Raw genomic sequence first — 11281 nt, forward strand, 5'->3', positions numbered from 1 at the left:
CAATATTTTGTTCCCATCGAGTTCCGTCTTTAGAAATCTTTAGGAATCTTCTTCATTACTTATGGATAATTCGTCATCAGAATCTGAAAAATTTTCAATTGAATAATTTTCAGGTTCAGAATCAACTATTTCGTCATATGTGAAGGCGTACACAGAACATGGTTGCGTTTTTATTGAAAATGATATTAGGAGTATTAGACTTATGATAATTATAGGATGCTAGAATTAATGTTTGATTTCGATGCCACTTGGCAATTGGCTAAGCGGATGTCCTACGTAAGGTGTTATTTTTCAAATGCCTACAGTTTGAATAATTGACTAGAAGTAGTTTTACCATTTGTGAATAGGTTAACCATAACTTTCCTTTGTAAAAATTAAATAAATCCATTTATGCTTCCACTATTGCCAAAATAGCTGCTTTATCTGTAACTGTCGCAGGGAAGCAGCTTGTGAAATAATCACTGTAAAATATATTTTCTTCAAGACTCAACTTCACTTGGCACACGAACCTGAGCCGTGGAACGGTACCAGTACATGAGGTTTTGAAATGTCCTTTTTGAGCCCTATCGGAACCGATTCCGGGTGTCCCAATGTAGCCAGATCCACATGTTGGTCCATGACATGATGTTTATTTACTTCTGGATGAAAAATCATAAATTTTGAGCCGTCGGACGGTACCAGTACATGTGATTTAGGAAAAGTCCTTTTTGAGCCCTACCGGAACCGGTTCTGAGTATCCGGATGTAGCCATATTCACCTTTTGGTCCATAACATGATGTCAATTTACTTCTGGATGAAAAATCATAAATTTTGAGCCGTCGGACGGTACCAGTACATGAGGTTTTGAAATGTCCTTTTTGAGCCCTATCGGAACCGGTTCCGGGTGTTCCGATGTAGCCAGATCCACCATTTTGTCCATGACATGATGTCTATTTACTTCTGGATGAAAAATCATAAATTTTGAGCCGTCGGACGGTACCAGTACATGTGATTTAGGAAAAGTCCTTTTTGAGCCCTACCGGAACCGGTTCTGAGTATCCGGATGTAGCCATATTCACCTTCTGGTCCATGACATGATGTCTATTTACTTCTGGATGAAAAATCATAAATTTTGAGCCGTCGGACGGTACCAGTACATGAGGTTTTGAAATGTCCTTTTTGAGCCCTATCGGAACCGGTTTCGGGTGTTCCGATGTAGCCAGATCCACCTGTTGGTCCATGACATGATGTCTTTTTACTTCTGGATGAAAAATCATAAATTTTGAGCCGTCGGACGGTACCAGTACATGTGATTTAGGAAATGCCCTTTTTGAGCCCTACCGGAACCGGTTCTGGGTATCCGGATGTGGCCATATTCACCTTTTGGTCCATGACATGATGTCTATTTACTTCTGGATGAAAAATCATAAATTTTGAGCCGTCGGATGGTATCAGTACATGAGTTTTTGGAAATTTCCTTTTGTGCCCTATCGGAACCGGTGCCAGGTAGCCTAAATGGCCAAATTGGAGAAATCCTGGGAAGGATGCCATTTTATGATCCTTTATCTTTCTTTCGAGGCCAATAGATCAAGAATCGGTTCAAAAATGGGTTTTTGGGAGTGAATTTCATTCTGGGTCTTTTTTAACCCTAATGCACAATGTGTCACTTTTTTTGTAGCGTCACTCCTAGAGGTCGCTAAGAGCATCTTTTTACATCAAAATGTTTGTTTCCGAAAATTAGAGAAAGTCAAGAAATTTCAGGTCTCTAGCATATTTCGTTACAAAATTACAGCTTTTTTAAAGTGACGCCGAGTCAAAAAAGGCCCTAATGACTAGGAAGGTTAAGCAGTTTTGGCGTGACTTTCTACCAGCGATTTCACAAAACTGGACCAACTAATTTCTATTTTTTTATGAAACGCACAAATGTTGGCTACTTTTCTCGTGGTTCTGGAAGAAAAAATCTCAAAATAATGTTTTATTTCAAAGTTCAAGTGGTAGTAAACGTCATTTTAACTGCTCGAATGAAGTGGTTAATTGGCTTAGAGAAAGTTTTCGGTATTGCATGATGCTTTTAATTTGCGTTCGGTTGGTAAGGAATGGCCTATCTTAGTTTTGTTCACACAATTTGAGTCCCTTGAAAACCTTGAGAGCAAATAGGCAGCTTTGCTTCGTTATGAAAATCGCCGGTGGATTTGGTGATGTATTCTGTTTGAGGTCTTTGTGATGTGCTCTTGAACGTCAATTCTGGAGTTCGGCGTTATCGTTTAGTGTCACTTTCACGATATTTGGATTGCACGGATAGAATCTGTGCAGATTGAATCATCATTCTCAGCATCTGACACCATTCCAGGATCGTTGTCAACTACTCGAAATAGAAACCCTGGGACATAGGCATAACATTATTCATGCAATGTTTATTGTTAAATTCCTAAAAAAAAATACTGGAAAGAATAAACATCTACGTTCCTGAACGACATCTAAAGGGTGAAACGGTCAAAATTTGGTCAATATCAACTTGACGTATTTCTTTCAATTTTGCATTTAAAAAACCTGAACACCCCTCATTTTGAAGGTGTGTGTGTGTAGAATGTTGCTCCTATTTTGATTTTGGAATTCACTCTTCAGTTGTCAAAATGCCGTCCAAGCAAGAAGAGCAGCGTATCAAAATTTTGCTCGCGCATCGCGAAAATCCGAGCTACTCGCACGCAAAGTTGGCAAAATCGCTAAAAGTTTCCAAATCAACCGTTACAAATGTAATTAAAGTGTTTGGGGAACTTTTGTCGACAGCCAGGAAGTCTGGATCGGGGGGAAATCGAAAACCGGAAGCCGCTGAGACGACAAAGAGAGTTGCCGGTAGTTTCAAGCGAAACCCTAACCTCTCTCTCCGAGATGCCGCAAATAAGCTGGGTGTATCGTCTACAACCGTGCATCGAGCCAAAAAACGAGCCGGACTATCGACTTACAAGAAGGTAGTGACTCCAAATCGCGATGATAAACAAAATACGACGGCCAAAGCGCGATCCCGGAGGCTGTACACGACGATGCTGACGAAGTTTGACTACGTGGTAATGGACGACGAAACCTACGTCAAAGCCGACTACAAGCAGCTTCCGGGACTGGAGTTTTATACGGCAAAAGGAAGGGGAAAGGTAGCAGATGTTTTCAAGCACATGAAACTGTCAAACTTCGCAAAGAAATATCTGGTTTGGCAAGCCATCTGTACCTGTGGCTTGAAAAGCAGCATTTTCATAGCTTCCGGGACTGTCAACCAAGAAATTTACGTGAAAGAGTGTTTGAATAAACGTCTGCTGCCTTTCCTGAAGAAACACGGTTGTTCCGTACTGTTTTGGCCGGATTTGGCATCTTGCCATTACGGTAAAAAGGCCATGGAGTGGTACGCCGCCAACAACGTGCAGGTGGTTCCCAAGGACAAGAACCCTCCCAACACGCCAGAGCTCCGCCCAATTGAGAAATACTGGGCTATTGTCAAGCGGAACCTAAAGAAGACCAAAAAAAAACTGCTAAGGGCGAGCAGCAGTTCAAGGCAAACTGGCTTTCTGCGGCGAAGAAGGTGGACAAGGTGGCTGTACAAAATCTGATGGCAGGGGTCAAGCATAAGGCCCGGCAATTCGGATTTGGCAAAGCGGAAGCCTAACTGAATATTTTTCCTGAATTTTATACTAATTGAACTTGAAAAAGAAATTTAATTTGATTTTTTAAATAAACGATTTCACCGATTTACACGCGTTTTCCCTTGACCAAATTTTGACCGTATCACCCTTTACGAAGACGTAATTTCATACAGCTTGAGTCTCGTAACACACCTATTATGGACAGCATGATCTGGTTAGATTCATGTCAGCTACCTTAGAATAAGTTTTCCATTTATTTGACTTCAACGTATCGGTGCCAACATTGCAACGACAATTTACTGATCATTTTCGTAGAATTGACAAAATATTTGTAATTTTATTTATTTTTTTCAATTTGAATGTTTATTTTTTATGTAATTCAATTCATTAGGACATAAAATGTTAGATGAACTATATCAAATAATAATTGATAATAACCAAATTGAACTCAACAACCACCGGAAACGGAATGTAACATCCCAAGTAAGACAAATTCATGGAATTAAGTTGAGTAAACTTCTTTACAAATAAATCCAGTGATCAAAGGGTTATATAAACTGTTATAGAGCATGTGTTAATTGGGATGCTCTCATAGAATTTTATTTAATATTTTTGGAATCGGTCAGCTGGTGTCGGAGAAATGGCCTGAACATATTTCGCTGAATACGTGCCTTAATACTATAAGCGACTTGGAACCTGGCAAGCACACACATCAAATCACATGAGCATTCAAAAACAATATGAAAGTGGCCAGTTTCTGACTTGAACCAAAACCCATAATGCGACACCTCAAATCACATGAGAACTCAAAACCAAGCTCAATGTTAGTCATTTCGAGTGCCCAGGATCATATTCGCCACATTCGGAGCTTCTAATTTGCGGGAAAAAATCATCATGCGACACCTTAAATCACATAAGAATTCAAAACCTAGCTCAATGGAGATTATACTAAGTGCCCAGATCAATATTCCCTGCCCAGACATGTTCTGACATGAATAAAAGAGATTACTTTTCTTTCCTCATAATAAATGCACGAGAAGGTTTACTTTACTCTATTTATTCATTCGGCCCATTAAATCACATGAGAACGAATGATTAAGATCATTGGCGGTCATTTTGAATTCCTAAGCCCATAATGTTCATATCCGGACATGTTCCAGGTATCTTTAGGGAATCCAACTCAAACGAGACCAAATTCTTTCGTATTACACATTAAATCACATGAGAATTTAAAATTAACATTTGACGATTATATTTTGTACTATGGCCATCCTCCAGCCCCTCAGGAAGTGACTAGAATTTGAAATGAGTCAAAACTTATCTTGCATCGCATTATACCGCCTGAAAGTTCAATTAACAAGTATACATTGGCCACAAAAGCTCCGAATTGCACCTGAAAAGTAGTCAGAATCTGAGGCAAATTAAATTACATCAATTAAAAAAACATGATCAATTGCACTTGGTATGTTCCGAGTGCTGCCCGTCCAAAATCTTCTATGAGCTAAAACGTATCGTATCAAAATTCGAAAACAGCCTAAAGTATCATTCAGAAGTTATCTTACTTCTCTTCCTTAAATGCGGTCTTTAGGAATTTTGTCGGAATTTAAGTCAGTATAAAGGTTCAAGTCTAACCATAGGTGGATAAATTCAGGTTTTATAGATGAAATAAATTGAATTATATCCAGAGCGGGTGCAGTGGAATTGTTCATTGAAATGAAATGTTGCAATCCGTCCGTCTGCGGACTTTTCGCCATTTCAATGCTTTTGTGTATCCTTGTGGGATCTTTTTGTTGGCGAACGATTCTGAATTGATGTCTGGTTTGATTAGTTTCATTTTCATTGGTTTTGGCATGTATTGGCTATTTATAGATTTCCCTACTACAACAAACCTAAAAGCTTACACCTTTACCCTTCCATCGGTTCCAACCTTGCACATCGTTTCTTCACTTTGGCAATTTTATTTTAACCGCGATTGTTTTGTAAGTCAGTCAAATCGAATCAACGATGAAGCGGGATGAAATTGAATTACCAACCGCACCACAAGGTAAAAGATTTTACCTTTTCCAAAGGAAGCATCGGAGATAAAACTGTTCAAGCGTCACAGAACAGAAGTGAAAGCAGGGTTGCCACATTTAAATCTGTATTTTTGTGAGAAAAAGAATCTGTATACCAATGATCTTGTTTTTGAACTCTAGTGTGATTTGATGTATTGCATGCTGGGTTTTAGCGCCAGTCAAATTCTGGCCACTTTCCCAAGGGTACCCGGATCATATCAGAACGTGGCCAATGTAGTTTTCTGTTGATCGCCAAGAATCTTGTTTTAGCATTCTCATGTGATTTGATATACCGCATAAAGGGTTTTGGTTTAAGTCATAATTTGGCCACTTACCCTGAACATTTCCGGATGTGGTTTGAGACAAATTATGGTAACTTCCCCGGGGGTACCTGTAACATGTCCGGAATTGGCCAACGTGGTTCTGGATGCTTTATCTGAACGCCAATGAAGTTATTTTGGCTTTCTTATGTGATTTTATGTGTCGTATGATAGGTTTTGATTCGCTTCCGAGTCTGGCCACTTCCCCGGGGGTAGCTAGGATTCACGGTTTTGTTAATATCTCCGGAACCGTATGTATGATCGGTATACACTTTAATAGTGTTCTATGGAAGTCAAAAACACACAAACTTGTTTAACTGGAACAATGGAACTTTTTCTACTCAATATAACATATTTTTCTACTCAATATAACATATTGAAAAAAAAATGCCTCAATATAACATATTTTCCTGTATCTTTTCATTTACTAGTTCAACTTGAGAGCGTTAAGTTATATTTAAGTTCTATAGCTAGCTAGCTGGTTTTATCAACAATCAATACGAAACTAACGATTTTAAATTGGCTCACTACTTGACTAGCCTATTGGTCCCAAGCAAATCGATTAACTTACCCCATTCTAGTCAAAATTCTAGTACTACACAATGTTTGTTTTGATTCGCTATGAAAATTTGGCAGATAAAATGAGGGGTTAGTGGATTTGTCTATGTTTCGAGGGGTGAATCGATTAGCTTGGGACCGAAGAGAGTACCAGAGCTAAGCCAAAAAGTTGAGCACGTTTCTTCGGGACCTTCTAGTCTTAGAGTTACCTCTATGGTTTTATTAGATACACCGAATCAAAACAAAACAAAAACCTTGGTAACCTGTCAGAAAGGCAACATTCCAAACCATCCTCCTATTTTCTCTTGTAATCAAGAAGTTAGAAATACTCATTCGTTCCACTTAAAGCTTTGCCAATACAAGGCTTAAAGCCGTGATGCCAATACTGACCATCTCCAAACGATTTAGTGAAACTGTCTACGTTATTTTAACCCTCCGTTACTCGCGCCAACTTTTGTAACACGAGTACTCGCGCGTTGTACTTTGTACAACAGTGTGAGTTTTCCATTGCCATTTTGCAGCTGAGCTACCAATCGATATGAAACCAACGGGTATTCCTTTAAAAACTTGTTTATAACTAAACAAGCTAAACTTTTATCACAGTTAACCCCCAAAAATGCGGATAATAGAGAAAATAGAAAATAGAGAGAAATGTGAATGGAAACCGCGTAAACGGTGTCCGTACTACGTGGGATTTGACTTAATTGGTTACAACATGGAAAATCTCGAGATCCTGACTAGATAGAAAGTAACTGTCTTCGGCAAAGTTGTTCTAGAAATCATAAACTTTTCGTGGGTGGAGAGTAGTTCAGAATTTTCTCATTACGTAGCGCTAGAATACATGTGAAATTCTCGCATGTGATATATCTCGAGATCATGACCAGATAGAAAGTTACTGTCGTCGATAAAGTTGTTGATGAGATCAAAGCCTATTTCTTGGTGCACAATAGTTCAAAATTTTCTCAATACGCGCCGATATTATACACGTGAAATTCTCATATAAAATATCTCGAGATTCTGACCAGATAGAAAGTTACTGTCTTCGGCAAAGTTTTTCAGGAAGTCAAGATCTTTTCGTTGGTGGAGTAGGTCAGAAAATTATCACTACGTGGCGCTAGTATATACGTGTAATTTTCGCATATACAATAGCTCGAGAATCTGATCAGATAGAAAGTTACTGTCTTCGGCAAGCTTGTATTTTTAGCTGGTGGACAGTAGTTCAGAATTTTCTCACTACGTGGCGCTAGAACACACGTGAAATTCTCATATAAAATATCTCGAGATCCTGACCAGATAGAAAGTTACTGTTTTAGGCAAAGCTGTTCAGGAGATCGTTACCTTTTTGCTGGTGAACAGTAGTTCAGAATCTTCACACTAGGTAGTGCTCGTATACATGTTAAGTTCTTGCATGTGATACATCACTAGATTCTGACCAGATAGAGAGTAAATGTCTTTGGCAAACTTGTTCAGGAAGTCAAGATCAGAATTTTCTCACTACTCGGTGCTAGTAATGCAATTTGCGCATATACAATAGCTCGAGATCCTGAACAGATAGAAAGTTACTGTTTTGGGCAAACTTGTTCAGTGGGTCAGGACTTTTTGGCTGGTGGACAGTAGCCCAGAATTTTCTCAACCACGTGGCGCTACTAACCGTGTAAAATTATCGCGTATGCTATAGCTCGAGATTTTGAACAGGTAGAAAATTACTGTCTTCGAAAAAGTTGTTCGTGAGGTCAATGTCTATTGCTTGGTGCACAACACAGCAAAAAATAAATTTTAGTATTACATCCAAGAGGATGCACTTCAATCATGTCGAAAATCTCATGTAATTTTTATGGCCACACAAATAAACACAAGCAGTAAAAGCAACGTAATGTCAGTTCATGCACTGTATTCATGATAATTTTGTCCTTTTTGGCAAGTACTATTACACCATATTTTTGTCACGATTGAAGTGCATACACTTTGATGTGATATTAAAATTAATTTTTTGCTGTGAATAGTTCAGAATTTTCACACTACGTGGCGTTTGTATACATGCGAAATTCTCGCATATAAAATATCACGAGATCCTGACCAAATAGAATATTCCTGTCTTCGGCAAAGTTGTTCAGGGGGGCAAGGCCTTTTGATTGGTGGACAGAAATTCATTTTTTTTTTCACATAATTGCGCTTGTATACACGTGCAATTCTCGCATTAGATATATTTCGAGACCTGCTGTCATTGGCAAAGTTGTCCAGGAGATCAAAACTTTTTCGTTGGTCGACAGTACATAATTTTCTCACTATGTGGCGCTAGGATATATGTGAAATTTTCGCATATATAATATCTCGAGATCCTGAACAGCTAGAAATTTACTGTGTTTGACAAAGCTGAGGAGATAAAGATCTTTTGGCTGATTAACAGTAGTTCAGAAATTTCTCAAAACTTGGCGGGAAATTCTCGCATATCAAATATCATAAAATGAAAATACAATTTACATCAGCCTAAGTGGGATAAGACAAATATATTCTGGATTTCTTTAACTGGTGATGATTTTCATGTAGATTTGCGGATACATAAATTGGGGTGAGTCGTTCCACTTGTATACCTCTGATAAATTAGTGGTAACACGTATCTCAGATGGAAAACATTATCTTAAACGATCAATATCACTGAATCTGCCACCAAATTAATGTTTAGAGTCTCCCTTTCATTTTAGGCTAATTTCAAAATGTCTTATCGAGGGGTCTAGAACTCCTGAAAAACTTTGCCCAATACATTTACTTTCTATCTGGTCAGGATCTAGAGATATTTTATATGCAAGAGTTTCACATGTATAGTAGCGCCGCAAAGTGAGAAAACTATGAACTACTGTCCACCTGCGAAAAAGCCTTGATCTCTTGAACAACTATGCCGAAGACAGTACTTTTCTATCTGGTTGGGAACTCGAGATTTTTTATATGCGAATTTCACGTGTATACTAGCGTCGCGTAGTGAGCAAATTCTAAACTATTGAGCACCAAGCAATAGGCTTTGACCTCCTGAAAAACTTTTTGAAAGACAGTAACTTTCTATTTGGTTAGAATCTCGATTTTTTTTTTCAAGCTTTATTAAAGAGATTTTTAGCCTTAGGCTAGTTCATCTCTAGGTTAGAATCTCGAGAAATATCACATGGGCAAATTTCACGTGTATACTAGCGCTACTTAGTGAGAAAATTCTGAACCACTGTCTGCCAGAGACAAGACTATGAGCTCCTGACCATCTTTGTCGGAGACAGTAACTTTCTATCTGGTCAGGATCTCGATTTATTCCATGTTGTAATCAATGAAGTCAAATCCCACGTAGTATGGTCACAGTTTACGCGGTTTCCATTTACATTTTCCTTATTATCCACATTTTTAGGTGTTTACTGTAATCAAAGTTTAGCTTGTTTCGATCAAAACAAGTATTTTGAGGAATACTCGTTGGTTTCAGATCGATTTGTAACTCAGTAACAAAATGGCAATGGAAAACTTATGTGTTGTTGCTTGGGCAACGAATGAAAATGCAGTCCGAATTTTAACGCGTCTTTTTTTATTGGGAACGGTTAAAATTTTCATTTGTGCAGGTTCCCAATTCGCTAACCAGATCGGTTTTATGTATGCAGCGCTTGAATAATACCTCAGCTACTTTACAGCCCATAAATTCCGACGCACTTCTGGTGCACGTAGCTTTACCACACTACTTGACCTACAACCTTACTCTTAAGCGATAGATAATAAGAATTCAATAATGTTAAGCTAGTTTTAAGGTAGATAGATCACTAGGTAATATATTATGTTTAATTATTATTCAGGCTACTTCCTAAATCTCGCACACGATGATTTGCCGATTTTCTTCTGACAGGTGAAGTGACAGTAGACCTGCTTGTAGATTTCCACCGCTAACTTCACTCCGTTGCGCAAAGCATCGATACAGCTCCGCTGCATCAATGACCTGAATGAGTAGGTGCGGTGTCGCACGAAGGGGGGCGTACGCAACATGTGTGTTGTACAAAGTACAACAGCGCGAGTAACGGAGGGTTAGGAAGGGTTCATGGATCTTTCGGAAGTGTATCGGAAAGCCGCTTGTTCAATATTTTTAGGAGCTCCTTCACCGCACTGTGCCTCATGTTATATGAGTTTTTAGAGTATTTTTTTGTTATTGTTGTAGTATATTTCTTATCTGTGAATCTTATGCCTCTGATAAAGATGATAGTTGTGATGAGGCTTTAATGAAAGTATAAGAGCGCTTCAAGTTTTATATCGGTCATGAAAAGTATGCCATAAAACATAATTGCATGTTTTTTTTTTGGTCTTATTCTTCAGTTATGAGTAGTGATACAGAACCACCTTACAGCTACCGCTAAACCTATAAAGTCTGAGTTTTAATTTAATAGTCATAAAACAGTTTAATAGACGAAATGACGGCTTGATTTTATGACAACCACACAAAACCGTAATACTACCACAGATTGCAAGGGATGCTATGATAAAACAAAGATAAAATAAGAATAAATCATCCAAGCATTTAGTTTGTTACTTGGGTTACTCAACCCACTGTTAGGTGGTTGAAGTGGAAAATCCTAAATTGTATAACAAATAATCGCTGTAGTTTTTGACACTAACTGGCGCACGCTATGTTTAAAGGCATTTAATTTGCAAGTTACATGTACCTCAGTTTTTTCTTCATATAAAGTTGGTCTTGATGATCATCAAACCTGTTAGTTTTTTATCA

The sequence above is a fragment of the Ochlerotatus camptorhynchus genome, unplaced genomic scaffold (assembly GCF_037179485.1).
Source record: "Ochlerotatus camptorhynchus isolate MF236.1 unplaced genomic scaffold, CSIRO-AGI_Acam_v1.1 ptg000311l, whole genome shotgun sequence".
Taxonomy (NCBI): domain Eukaryota; kingdom Metazoa; phylum Arthropoda; class Insecta; order Diptera; family Culicidae; genus Ochlerotatus; species Ochlerotatus camptorhynchus.